Source organism: Triturus cristatus, chromosome 7, assembly GCF_964204655.1.
Source record: "Triturus cristatus chromosome 7, aTriCri1.1, whole genome shotgun sequence".
Classification (NCBI taxonomy): Eukaryota; Metazoa; Chordata; class Amphibia; order Caudata; family Salamandridae; genus Triturus; species Triturus cristatus.
Genome location: NC_140590.1, coordinates 343,387,577 through 343,399,926, shown reverse-complemented (window position 1 = coordinate 343,399,926; position 12,350 = coordinate 343,387,577). Strand labels below are relative to the sequence as shown.

General features: G+C 44.6%; 1 protein-coding gene and 1 long non-coding RNA gene across 2 annotated transcripts in view; one reads left to right on the top strand and one right to left on the bottom strand.

Moving 5' to 3' along the window:
- Positions 1–12,350, top strand: part of SYNGR4 (synaptogyrin 4) — a 670,375-nt gene that overhangs the window by 474,341 nt on the left and 183,684 nt on the right. The gene's annotated exons all lie outside the window — the stretch shown is intronic.
- LOC146809620 (uncharacterized) overlaps positions 1–12,350 on the bottom strand; it is a 68,069-nt gene that overhangs the window by 50,303 nt on the left and 5,416 nt on the right. The window contains exon 2 of the long non-coding RNA XR_014966470.1: positions 5,026–5,107. This is a non-coding gene — a long non-coding RNA (uncharacterized LOC146809620). The remainder of the gene's footprint in view (positions 1–5,025; positions 5,108–12,350) is intronic.

Here is a 12,350-nt window from a genome sequence, read left to right as displayed (position 1 = left end):
CCAATGGGAATATTGTCCTACGCCACCAAAGGGTAGCTCGAAAACATTTGCAATGAAATTTCCATATTTTTCAGGGTTTAATATCTCTAATGCAGAGACATTTTACTTTAAGAATGTCAATAAGAAAGGAATGAAAACTATGTTAACAAATACCAAATAGATTTTTTCTGCAGCCTTTATTGCCCAACTGTCTAGACAGGGTTACGACTTTTGGAAAGATAACATTGAGACGAAAACTGTCTGGGGTACCAAAGATTGGCAAGTACAGGGAATAGAAGCTTTGTTTAGAGCCTGTATCATCCCTGAGCAAATTATGTTTTTGAACGACACTGTCCAACAAACATCATGCCTTGTAATAGCCAAGATAAAGTACATGAACACTCCGTCTATACCTGTACCTACAAGTGAAAGCACTACACAGGGGGAGGTCGACGTACATAATATTTTGCATCACAACAGATCAGATCCAGAATGGAAAAAATGGTTGCTCTGGCCCTTAGACACAAACAACTGTCAAGATAGATTCCTGAACAAGACACAAGGTTTTACCTTTCATAGGCCAGACCCACGTTATGTCCAAAGACAGCATCCGGGGGTAGTAACAACTTACAGTGTAGGGAAACATTGCCTTGATTGGCTACAGAAAGCTACACTAGAGGATGTAAAACAACACTTAACTTTACTTCAAGAAGGCGCAGACCTTAGGGAATTCTTGCTAGGACCAAGAAAACCGCGTCAAATACGTTTCATATATGCCGGTATCTACGCTGCATATAATGAAGTATGGAAGGTAACCCAAGCAGAGACTGCAAAATGAATACGAGAAATTGATCGTATTAATTTAGAGAAATCTCTCTCTGTAGTAGAAAATGGGTTAACGACTCTGTCGTCCAGGATATATTCTTTGGACAGCATTGCATCCTCTGTCATAGACATCATGGAACAAGACTTGGTCATGTTGCAACATGGTCAGTCACAGCTATGTTCTATCATGCTATTAGGCTGGACGCTTAAAATCCTGCGTTCTGGCTATGTGCCTTGGCGTTTAATCAATACTACGTCACTGTTTTCAGAATTCAATCTCAGGCTATACGGTGCTGAGCATTGAAAACTGGAGAAATTACCATTCACAGTGGAAGAAAAACCAGCTACTGAGTAGATCATACATGGTAAGATTACTCTGCCTGTTACGACTTTCCATTTTCAGTATTACCTAAAAAATATACCAGAGGGCAAATATGAAAGGTTGGGTAAAGAATACATCAAGATATCCTGGGATTTACCTTACACACACAGATGTTGGAGTGGGGGACGTGAAGTGTTTTTTAGCGGTGAAAACTGTGAAGACGCACTAAGCGGTTCTCTCCTTTGTCAGGGTATTAACTTACACGGGCCTGTGACGGTTCCACAACAAACTTATCCTGCCACCTGCACGGTTCACCGGTAGCAGGGATTAATCCAATCTTTGGTCAACTTTCAAATGAGAGTTACATTATGTTGAATGATCACAGCTGCTGTGGTATGTTGCCAGGTATCCCATATCTAGTAACGGTTACATCCAGGGTCACTTGCTGTATGCAAGTCTTGTTTCCCCAAATAGACATAGTCAGGGAGTCGCCTTTATGGCCTTCACTGAATATCTCTTCTATACGAGTTGATACTCTAAGCAGAATGAAAGCCATTCTTTTGCAAAAAACTGTGCCTTTGACCTCTGCCAAAGAAACCTATGATCTCCAAGTCGCAAGGACTTCGGTGGAGATACATACTCTTTTCTATACAAACTGCCCTGTGCATTTCTCAGAAATGTTAGGTCGTATCTTAAACATGTCTGATACGAGCAGTATTGTATATTTATTTAAAAACGTGTGTGCAGGACTGTTAGCACCTTTTCTAGCAGTCCTCGGAATTTTTCCAAACTTCGTGCACTCTGTGTTTGGCGGACTGCCGCTCCTTTTAGCACTCGTTGCAGGGATACTATGTTTGCTCCAACTGCTACGATATGGCAAGCCAAATCACCAGCGACACCCAGTTCACCATGGAAAGAACTCTATTGGAAATGAAGTGTCGTGAGCGCATCGTCCAAATTCTGGGTTTACCTCGTCTACGAGAATTAAACACCACTTGGTTTCTGTCATTCAGACCAATCTGGCAAGATTGCATCTTACCTGTTCTACGCTGCCTGCTATGCTGTGAAGAATGCGTGCTGGACATTTGTCTGACACTCCCATCAGTCATGCCTACGGATATCGATACTCTGCTGGACCCGATAACGGCCCATGCTATGTGTTGTCCCCAGCGGCTACCAATCCTGATGGCGGCATTCATTGAGATCTCACAGACGCAACATGGTACTGCTGAGGTACGAGAGGAATCACCAGGCGCGCAGGTAACATCCAATCCGAACATTGCTGTTGCTTCCCATGCTGAAGGCGATAGTTTGCATCTCTATGCTATTGATCTTCTACACGAGGTACTCCAACTCTCACCCACAACGGTAGACAACTTGTTGTCTACAGGATTAGAGAATTTATGTTTTGTCCTTCCCCACACACTGACTTTTGATTCAAGAACACAGTGTTCCAGAGAGACTCTGAATTTAGCCTTCATTCTTTTTCAAACATGCTACTGACTTTGGAACTTTTTTTCTACAAATTTGTATTTTTTGCATTTTTTTGCAAAGTAATCTGCTTATAGTAGAACTATTCATAGAGAACAGAATTCTTTGATAACACTTCCAGGGACAGTATGCCACCTTGTCATGAATAACAAGTTGACTTGTGTAACCTGATATGAAATGGTTTTGGCCCCTTTTTCTTCTGTATTTACGAGCCATTTCATCACATGTATATATTTTGGTTCATTCATTTAGCATTCCAATGTAATCCTATGCTTAGAATGGAACATTGCCTTTAATATGTACAACACTTTATGCATAGCACTGGTTTTGTAATCTATTTTTAGAACATATGTTTTTAGCTTATTTTAGCAAACCCATGCGATTCTCTGTTTTAAGATATGTTTAGAACGTTTAGGATTTAGTAACGTCGTTCATACGAAACTGGAGTGGGTGTTGTGTGCAGATTCAGATTCTGTATATAGGTTTCCCAATTTATGCCCTCATATAGGTACAATTCACATTGCCCTTATTTGGACATAGAAATCCGGCCCTTATTCAGACATTGTCTGTACAAACTAAATACAGGCATGGCCACCTACATCCGTCCATCCACGTCATAACGAATTTTTGGAAAACCAGACCCTTAAGCCTTTAGGTATTTCCCTCAGCTTGAATATTGATTTCTCCAAGAACTCATTAAGTATGCATGAACATCTATTCCTTAGGGGTTCATTCATGACGTTCCTCTGCCCGACTTGTACGTCAGTACTGGCATTCCTAGACACCTTCAAGGTATAAATATACCAGCACGGTTCCCTGAGGATTCGATCCAACCCAGACTACGCGGTTCGCCACGGCAAGTTCGGAAGGAGATCGAGTTCCAGCCTGATGCACTGACCTGACGCTGCCATCCTCCTCGCAGAGAATCCAGCTCCAGTGCTCTCTGACTTCCCTTGCGGGGGTTAGACTATCGAGACTAGAAAAGAGATTCCCACCTCTCTCATTCTAAGGTATGGAGCTGACTAGAACTTAGAGAAACGTTTGGCAACTCTTGGTAAACTAAAATATAGCCAGCTATACTTTAGAAATAGCACCTACTTCAAACATCGTACTGCAGTCAGGTTAGGTATACTGGGGTAGAACAATTTAGAAGCATCAGATGAGTATCACATTTTAGCATTATGTTAGTTATGTATGTATTTTTAATATATGTCATAGCTACAAACCATGGTATTGCAGTATTATTTTAGCTTACTGCTAACCTCGTACATATTGCACTTCGCAGTCTGTCTTACGATTGTAGCAATTCATATCTCTTGCATGAGAAATAAGAGTGTTCAATAAACCCTTTTATTGAAACGCCCGTCTCTCTATTTCTGTGCAACTCTGTAGAAACGAAGCATGCACGATTGACTGAGTGAAACTGTTATCTATTGTTTCCATGATTCTGAGACTGTTCCGATTCTAAAGGGAAACAAAGTCAGAGGCTAATCCCTTCTTGTATATTCGAGAAGTTTCTAGCGACCTCTGAGTTAGCTGGCACACACAAGTAATTAAGTTTAATATACTCAATAGAGACATACTGACCTTAGTCCTATGTCAAATCTATAGTGTATGTTATTCCAATGCGCAGAGTCTATCCGGGATATAGGAACTACACTACAGGCCAGGTACTCTTCGGGGCAATCTATCTGTACAATCAATCTGCTTTTTATAAACTGCTTCTAGGGGGCAATTAAAGCAGCAAGGAGACTTAACCCAGCAAACTGAGTAAAGACAGGTATTAAATTGGGCCAACGAAATTGCCAGGTCTGGCTACCTGCACTTTATTTATATCGGTATTAATTAATTGCATGCTAAATTACACAATAATAAGGTTCACCCTGTAATTGCTGAAATCTTTAGCTGAGTTTTACCTCGTCAAAGAAAAGTTTTTTAGATTTGTCTTTGGATTTTAGACAAATGTATTAGAATTGTTTTTTTTTATTTCGATAGCAACGGTATAGTATGGTTTTAATTAGAAACAGACTATGAAAAATAAATTGTGGCACTCTGTAAGTAGATGTGTGAAGAAGCTATGGTATACCAATTCTGCTTGTAGTAGGGTGCGAGTGGGTACCGCCCTCCGATCCAGGGCGTGAATACTACGATACGTAAATTAGCGTTGTCTTCAAAGAGATCAATGTCCCCACTTGGCCGTTGGGTGAATTCCTTCTAGCAGGTATTCTTTTGTCATCTCGTTTCAAACATCAAGCAACCAATAGTTAGATTTTAATTAACCATGCAAATTAGCTTGAATTAAACTTTTTGACTTTGATATTATACGATATTTAAGCTTTAAATATTTAAAACATCAATATTATAGTATAAAATAGAAAAACAATATACTTACCAATGAATTTACTTACCTAAATATAATGATATTGTTGATATTCTGTCTTCGATATTTATCACCATTGACATTGTGACTTCGATATTCAGGGGGAACACCTTTGGAAAGCAAATATAGAAAGATGTTACATTTATGCATCAGTATGCAGTGTGCACATGTGACAATAAGGTCTATGGTACAACACACTTGATATAATTATATTCACATGCAAGTAGTCATAATGCATGCATAGTTCAGGCCCAACTGATAGAACTGCCTCCAACATAAACAAGAAAAATAGTCTGGGATCTATTCCCCGATTCTTCATACGAACACCCCAATCACACAGCACTTTTAATGGCTCTGTACAGAAATTGTGATTCTACCCACTTCTAGGTGTGTGCTGAGGGTATAGGTTATGATATGTTAAAAGGATAAGTTACTTACCTGTAATCCTAGTTCTCTTCCAGGGGTATACTCATTAAAGTCATAAGCTCTGAATTATCTCCGCCCACGTGCGGGAACCCGGAGCATATACAAAAAAAATACATATATATATATGTCTATGTTTTAGAAAAGCAGTACATAGTACTAAATAAACACACACATATACATGTATAACATAAAAATATGCAGCCCCATACATATGCAATAGGCTAAGAAGCCAAAGTTACATGTATTTCTCTAGTATGAAAATAACACATATACATATAATGTAAGAGAAGGACACGCTCAGTAATAGGATTCTGCAATAACCTTTTATTTTCATAAAGGAAAACAGGTAATAGCAGGCAATTAGCCTAAAAAAGGCTGCATAAATAAATAACATCCTTGTACAGAAAAGGAAACTGGCACCTCGCCTTTAAGGCCTCAGAGACCCTGAGCACCTTGCCTTTAAGGCTTCCAGGAACCCTCTGCTCCCATCATGCACCACAGGGGACAGTTAGGTCAGTTCTTTTGTACGGTATAAGAAACCTGTAGGAACCTGCATCTAGGATGCAACAATACAGTATAAACTGTTAACTTCCTATAGGCTGTGACGTGGCTTGGCAGTTCGGGCTGGACTGTTCCCATGAGGCAAAGGGTCAAGACTGATTTGCATATGGCTGGGTTCAAACTGGAATGGCATGGTGCGCAAAAAAACGATGGATTTAGGCCCAGATCTCTGTACTGGGGTGAATGTATGACATTGTTTTTCATTCTGTCCATCAACTGTGGTTTTGGCATTTGTCACCCCGAGTGGGACGGGTATGCTCAGACGTGAGTCCTGTGCTCTCCATGCCACTGGAATCAAGCTATCCTGGCTGAAGAGGGTTGAAACCCCGAAACCAGTCGTAGGATGCTTGGTTCCAGTCCAGGGAGGACCTGTCTTGGCAGTTCGGGCTGGACTGTTCCCATGAGGCACAGGGTCAAGACTGATTTGCATATGGCTGGGTTCAAACTTGAATGGCATGGTGAGCAAAAAAAGATGGTTTTAGGCCCAGATCTCTGTACTGGGGTGAATGTATGACATTGTTCTGCATTCTGTCCATCAACTGTTGTTTTTGCATTTGTCACCCCGAGTGGGACGGGTATGCTCAAACGTGAGTCCCGTGCTCTCCATGCCACTGGAATCAAGCTATTCTGGCTGAAGAGGGGTGAAACCCCGAAACCGGTCATAGGATGCTTGGTTCCAGTCCAGGGAGGACCTGGCTTGGCAGTTCGGGCTGGACTGTTCCCATGAGGCACAGGGTCAAGACTGATTTGCATATAGTTGGGTTCGAACTGGAATGGCACGGTGAGCAAAAACACTATGAATTTAGGCCCAGATCTCTGTACTGGGGTGAATGTATGATATTGTTCTGCATTCTGTCCATCAACTGTGGTTTTGGCATTTGTCACCTGAGTGGGACGAGTATGCTCAGATGTGAGTCCTGTGCTCTCCATGCCACTGGAATCAAGCTATCCTGGCTGAAGAGGGTTGAAACCCCGAAACAGGTCCTAGGATGCTTGGTTAAAGTCTAGGGAGGACGTGGCTTGACAGTTCGGGCTGGACTGTTCCCATGAGGCACAGGGTCAAGACTGACTTGCATATGGCTGGGTTCAAACTGGAATGGCATGGTGAGCAAAAAAAACATGGATTTAGGCCCAGATCTCTGTACTGGGGTGAATGTATGACATTGTTCTGCATTCTGTCCATCAACTGTGGTTTTGGCATTTGTCACCCCGAGTGGGACGGGTATGCTCAGACGTGAGTCCCTTGAGATCCTTGTTGGGGGAACCTGGATGCGATGACTGGGTATTGCCGCGTTTGTAAACAGGTCGATATCTGGCATTCCCCCTTCTCGAAAGATGCTGTGAGCGACCTCGTTGTTGAGAACCCAATCGACGAAGTCTCTGCTGAGGAAGTCCGCCGGGGAGTTGAGAGAGCCCGGTAGATAAATGGCTACTATTGACAGATCTTTCGCTAGAAGCCAGTTCCATATCGTTTGAGACTCTATGGAGAGTGTTCTCGATCGGGTACCGCCCTGTTTGTTCAATTAATACAACGTTGTTGTATTGTCCGTTTGGATTAGAATTCACCAAGACTTGAACGACGGAAACAGGGACTTGAGAGCTAGATTTACGGCTCTCAGCTCTAGCAGGTTGATGTGGTAACTCTTTTCTGAGTCGGACCATAGACCTTGTACTTGCAGATGAACCATATGAGCACCCCAACCCTGCAGAGAGGCGTCTGTGACTATAGTCTGGGTTGGAGGGTCCTGGTGTAAAGGAACTCCCTTCATCCGGTGCGATCGCTTCATCCACCACCGGATGGAGTCTTTGGCTGATTGGTGGAGAATTACCTGATCCTCCCAGCGCCCTGATACTTGCATCCACTGGTCTTTCAAGCATTGTTGTAATGGACGCATGTGCAAATGTGCAAGGCTGCATGATGCCATCGAGCCCAGTAGTGATGACACCTGTCAAACTGTCGGGAGATGCGTGTGAAGAAGGTTCAGGCATTTCTCTCGGATTAATGACAACCTCTCCTCCGAAGGAGCCTAGGTAATGGATCTTTTGTGTTGGATTTAGTATGGATTTCTTGAAATTGACATGAAGGCCCAAGTTGTTGAGAAGCTGAAGGCAGCACAAGAGATGATCCTGCAGCAGAGTTGGAGATGGGCTCTTCAGGAGCTAGTCATCCAGGTAAGGATAAATAAATATCTTCTGCTTGCGGAGAAAAACGGCCACCACAGCCATACATTTGGAGAATGTCCGGGGGGCTGATTTAAGCCAGAACGGGAGAACTGAGTACTGGTAATGTTGAAATAACAATCGAAACCGTAGAAATTTGCGATGTTTCTTTGAGATTGGTACGTGGAAGTATGCGTCCTGTAAGTCGATAAAGCACATCCAATCCCCTTGATGAAGCTGAGGGAAAATTTGATGGAGTGCTAACATTCGAAATTTCTCTCTGCAGATGTATTTGTTCAACAGTTTCAAGTCCAGTATAGGTCTGTATTCTGTGGTGGGACCTTTTTTTTCTACAAGGAAGTAGCGAGAGTAGACTCCTTGATTTCTTTGAGGAGCAGGGACTTTTTCTATAGCTGCTTTCTTCAATAGGATGTTTACCTCCATTTGTAATAATTGGATGTCACGGTGAGAAATGCCTCTCGGAGATATAGATGGAGGAGGAGTTCTGAACCTGAGAAGATAGCTATTTTGTACAATATTGATGACCCATTTGTCTTTTGTTATATGTTTCCACTCCTCCAGATGTAACAAAACACTTCCTCCCACCGGAGTCGGCAACAGCTTTGCAGGAAGACACACCTCATTGCTTTTGTGGCTGCTTTGGTGCTGGTGACTGCTGATTGTTTCCACCTCTGCCACGTCCCGGTCTACGTTGTTGGATCTGGGACCTTTGTTGCGTCTGACCTTGGGTCTGCGATGACTAGTTAGAGGTTTAACCCCGCTGCTGGAAAGGGCGTTTGTCATAAGAACGAAAGCGACGACGGAATTCTTTCTTCTTTTAGAGGCACACAGCCTTGAGGGTATCCAACTCAGTTTTCATTTTTGTTATTTCGTTGTACGCATGTGAACCGAACAACGACGAACCATTAAATGGCAGATTGACTATCTTTCGTTGAGCATCGGGTTTGAGACCCGTGAGCCGAAGCCATGCTGATCTTCGAGAGCATATACCATGAGCGTATCCATGGGCTGCCAAGTCTGCAGAATCGGCCGCTGTACTAATGATCTGGTTTGCTACCAGACCACCTTCCTGTACAATCTCTAGAAAATCTCGTTGATCGTCTTTGGGTAATTCTTCTGTAAATCTTGTTAAAGAGTCCCATAAAGACCGGTCATATCGTCCCAGTAGAGCGGCTGCGCTAGCCACTGTCATGACAGATCCAGAAGTACTGCACATTCTTCGTCCCAAAGAATCCATGTTTTTGCTATCCTACTCTGGAGGAATGGCATGGTGAGCAAAAAAACGACGGATTTAGACCCAGATCTCTGTTTTGGGGTGAATGTATGACATTGTTCTGCATTCTGTCCATCAACTGTTGTTTTTGCATTAGTCACCCCGAGTGGGACGGGTATGCTCAGACGTGAGTCTCGTGCTCTCCATGCCACTGTAATCAAGCTATCCTGACTGAAGAGGGGTGAAACCCCGAAACCGGTCCTAGGATGCTTGGTTCCAGTCCAGGGAGGACCTGGCTTGGCAGTTCGGGCTGGACTGTTCCCATGGGGCACAGGGTCAAGACTGATTTGCATATGGCTGGGTTCAAACTGGAATGGCATGGTGAGCAAAAAAACGATGGATTTAGGCCCAGATCTCTGTACTGTGATGAATGTATGACATTGTTCTGCATTCTTTCCATCAACTGTTGTTTTTGCATTTGTCACCCCCAGTGGGACGGGTATGCTCAGATGTGAGTCCCATGCTCTCCTTGCCACTGGAATCAAGCTATCCTGGCTGAAGAGGGGTGAAACCCCGAAACCGGTCCCAGGATGCTTGTTTCCAGTCCAGGGAGGACGTGGCTTGGCAGTTCGGGCTGGACTGTTCCCATGAGGCACAGGGTCAAGACTGATTTGCATATGGCTGGGTTCAAACTGGAATGGCATGGTGAGCAAAAAAACGATGGATTTAGGCCCAGATCTCTGTACTGGGGTGAATGTATGACATTGTTCTGCATTCTGTCCATCAACTGTGGTTTTGGCATTTGTCACCCCGAGTGGGACGGGTATGCTCAGACGTGAGTCCCGTGCTCTCCTCGCCACTGGAATCAAGCTATCCTGGCTGAAGAGGGGTGAAATCCCAAAACCGGTCCTAGGATGCTTGGTTCCAGTCCAGGGAGGACGTGGCTTGGCAGTTCGGGCTGGACTGTTCCCATGAGGCACAGGGTCAAGACTGACTTGCATATGGCTGGGTTCAAACTGGAATGGCATGGTGAGCAAACAAACTATGGATTTAGGCCCAGATCTCTGTACTGGAGTGAATGTATGACATTGTTTTTCATTCTGTCCATCAACTGTGGTGTTGGCATTTGTCACCCCGAGTTCGACGGGTATGCTCAGACGTGAGTCCTGTGCTCTCCATGCCACTGGAATCAAGCTATCCTGGCTGAAGAGGGTTGAAACCCCGAAACCAGTCGTAGGATGCTTGGTTCCAGTCCAGGGAGGACCTGTCTTGGCAGTTCGGGCTGGACTCTTCCCATGAGGCACAGGGTCAAGACTGATTTGCATATGGCTGGGTTCAAACTGGAATGGCATGGTGAGCAAAAAAAGATGGTTTTAGGCCCAGATCTCTGTACTGGGGTGAATGTATGACATTGTTCTGCATTCTGTCCATCAACTGTTGTTTTTGCATTTGTCACCCCGAGTGGGACGGGTATGCTCAAACGTGAGTCCCGTGCTCTCCATGCCACTGGAATCAAGCTATTCTGGCTGAAGAGGGGTGAAACCCCGAAACCGGTCATAGGATGCTTGGTTCCAGTCCAGGGAGGACCTGGCTTGGCAGTTCGGGCTGGACTGTTCCCATGAGGCACAGGGTCAAGACTGACTTGCATATGGCTAGGTTCAAACTGGAATGGCATGGTGAGCAAAAAAACCATGGATTTAGGCCCAGATCTCTGTACTGGGGTGAATGTATGACATTGTTCTGCATTCTGTCCATCAACTGTGGTTTTGGCATTTGTCACCCCGAGTGGGACGGGTATGCTCGGACGTGAGTCCCTTGCTCTCCATGCCACTGGAATCAAGCTATCCTGGCTGAAGAGGGGTGAAACCCCGAAACCAGTCCTAGGATGCTTGGTTCCAGTCCAGGAAGGACCTGGCTTGGCAGTTCGGGCTGGACTGTTCCCATGAGGCACAGGGTCAAGACTGACTTGCATATGGCTAGGTTCAAACTGGAATGGCATGGTGAGCAAAAAAACCATGGATTTAGGCCCAGATCTCTGTACTGGGGTGAATGTATGACATTGTTCTGCATTCTGTCCATCAACTGTGGTTTTGGCATTTGTCACCCCGAGTGGGACGGGTATGCTCAGACGTGAGTCCCTTGCTCTCCATGCCACTGGAATCAAGCTATCCTGGCTGAAGAGGGGTGAAACCCCGAAACCAGTCCTAGGATGCTTGGTTCCAGTCCAGGAAGGACCTGGCTTGGCAGTTCGGGCTGGACTGTTCCCATGAGGCACAGGGTCAAGACTGATTTGCATATGGCTGGGTTCAAACTGGAATGGCAAGGTGGGCAAAAAAACGATGGATTTAGGCCCAGATCTCTGTACTGGGTTGAATGTATGACATTGTTCTGCATTCTGTCCATCAACTGTTGTTTTTGCACTTCTCTGGAGAAGCAGATGAAATGGAAGTATTGGAATGAGCCTTTCTGGTGGCGGCAACTATAAGGAAATCCGGTGGAGGGTCAGACCGCAGAAACAAAGGATCTTGGTCTGGGGCCTTGTACTTTTTAGAAATTCTTCCGGGACCCGAGCCCACTGTGGTAGGTGTCAAAAAGGTTTTCATTGCAGGCTCTAATTATACTGGCACCAAAGGAAGAAGGGGCTTTGCTGAAGCTCGATGGTGCAGGGTTTCAAATATGATGGAAGTAGTCACCTGCGGAACAGTCATGGTTATATTCAACTTGCTGGCACCTCTACAGAGCACCTCATTGAATGTCCCAAGATCATCAACTGGGGAAACCCTGGATGGTGGCGTTGACGAGATAGTCGGTGAGTAATCTCTATATGAAAACCTTGTTGATAGGGTCGTTGTAGGAGACCTCCGTCTTCTCCTTGGTGTATGCGATCGGCGGGACCTTGCGCGCTCTGTTGAGAATGAGCGCTGTTTTAAAGGAGATCTGGATCGCCTCGGGGACCTACTAGCGGCAGGCCG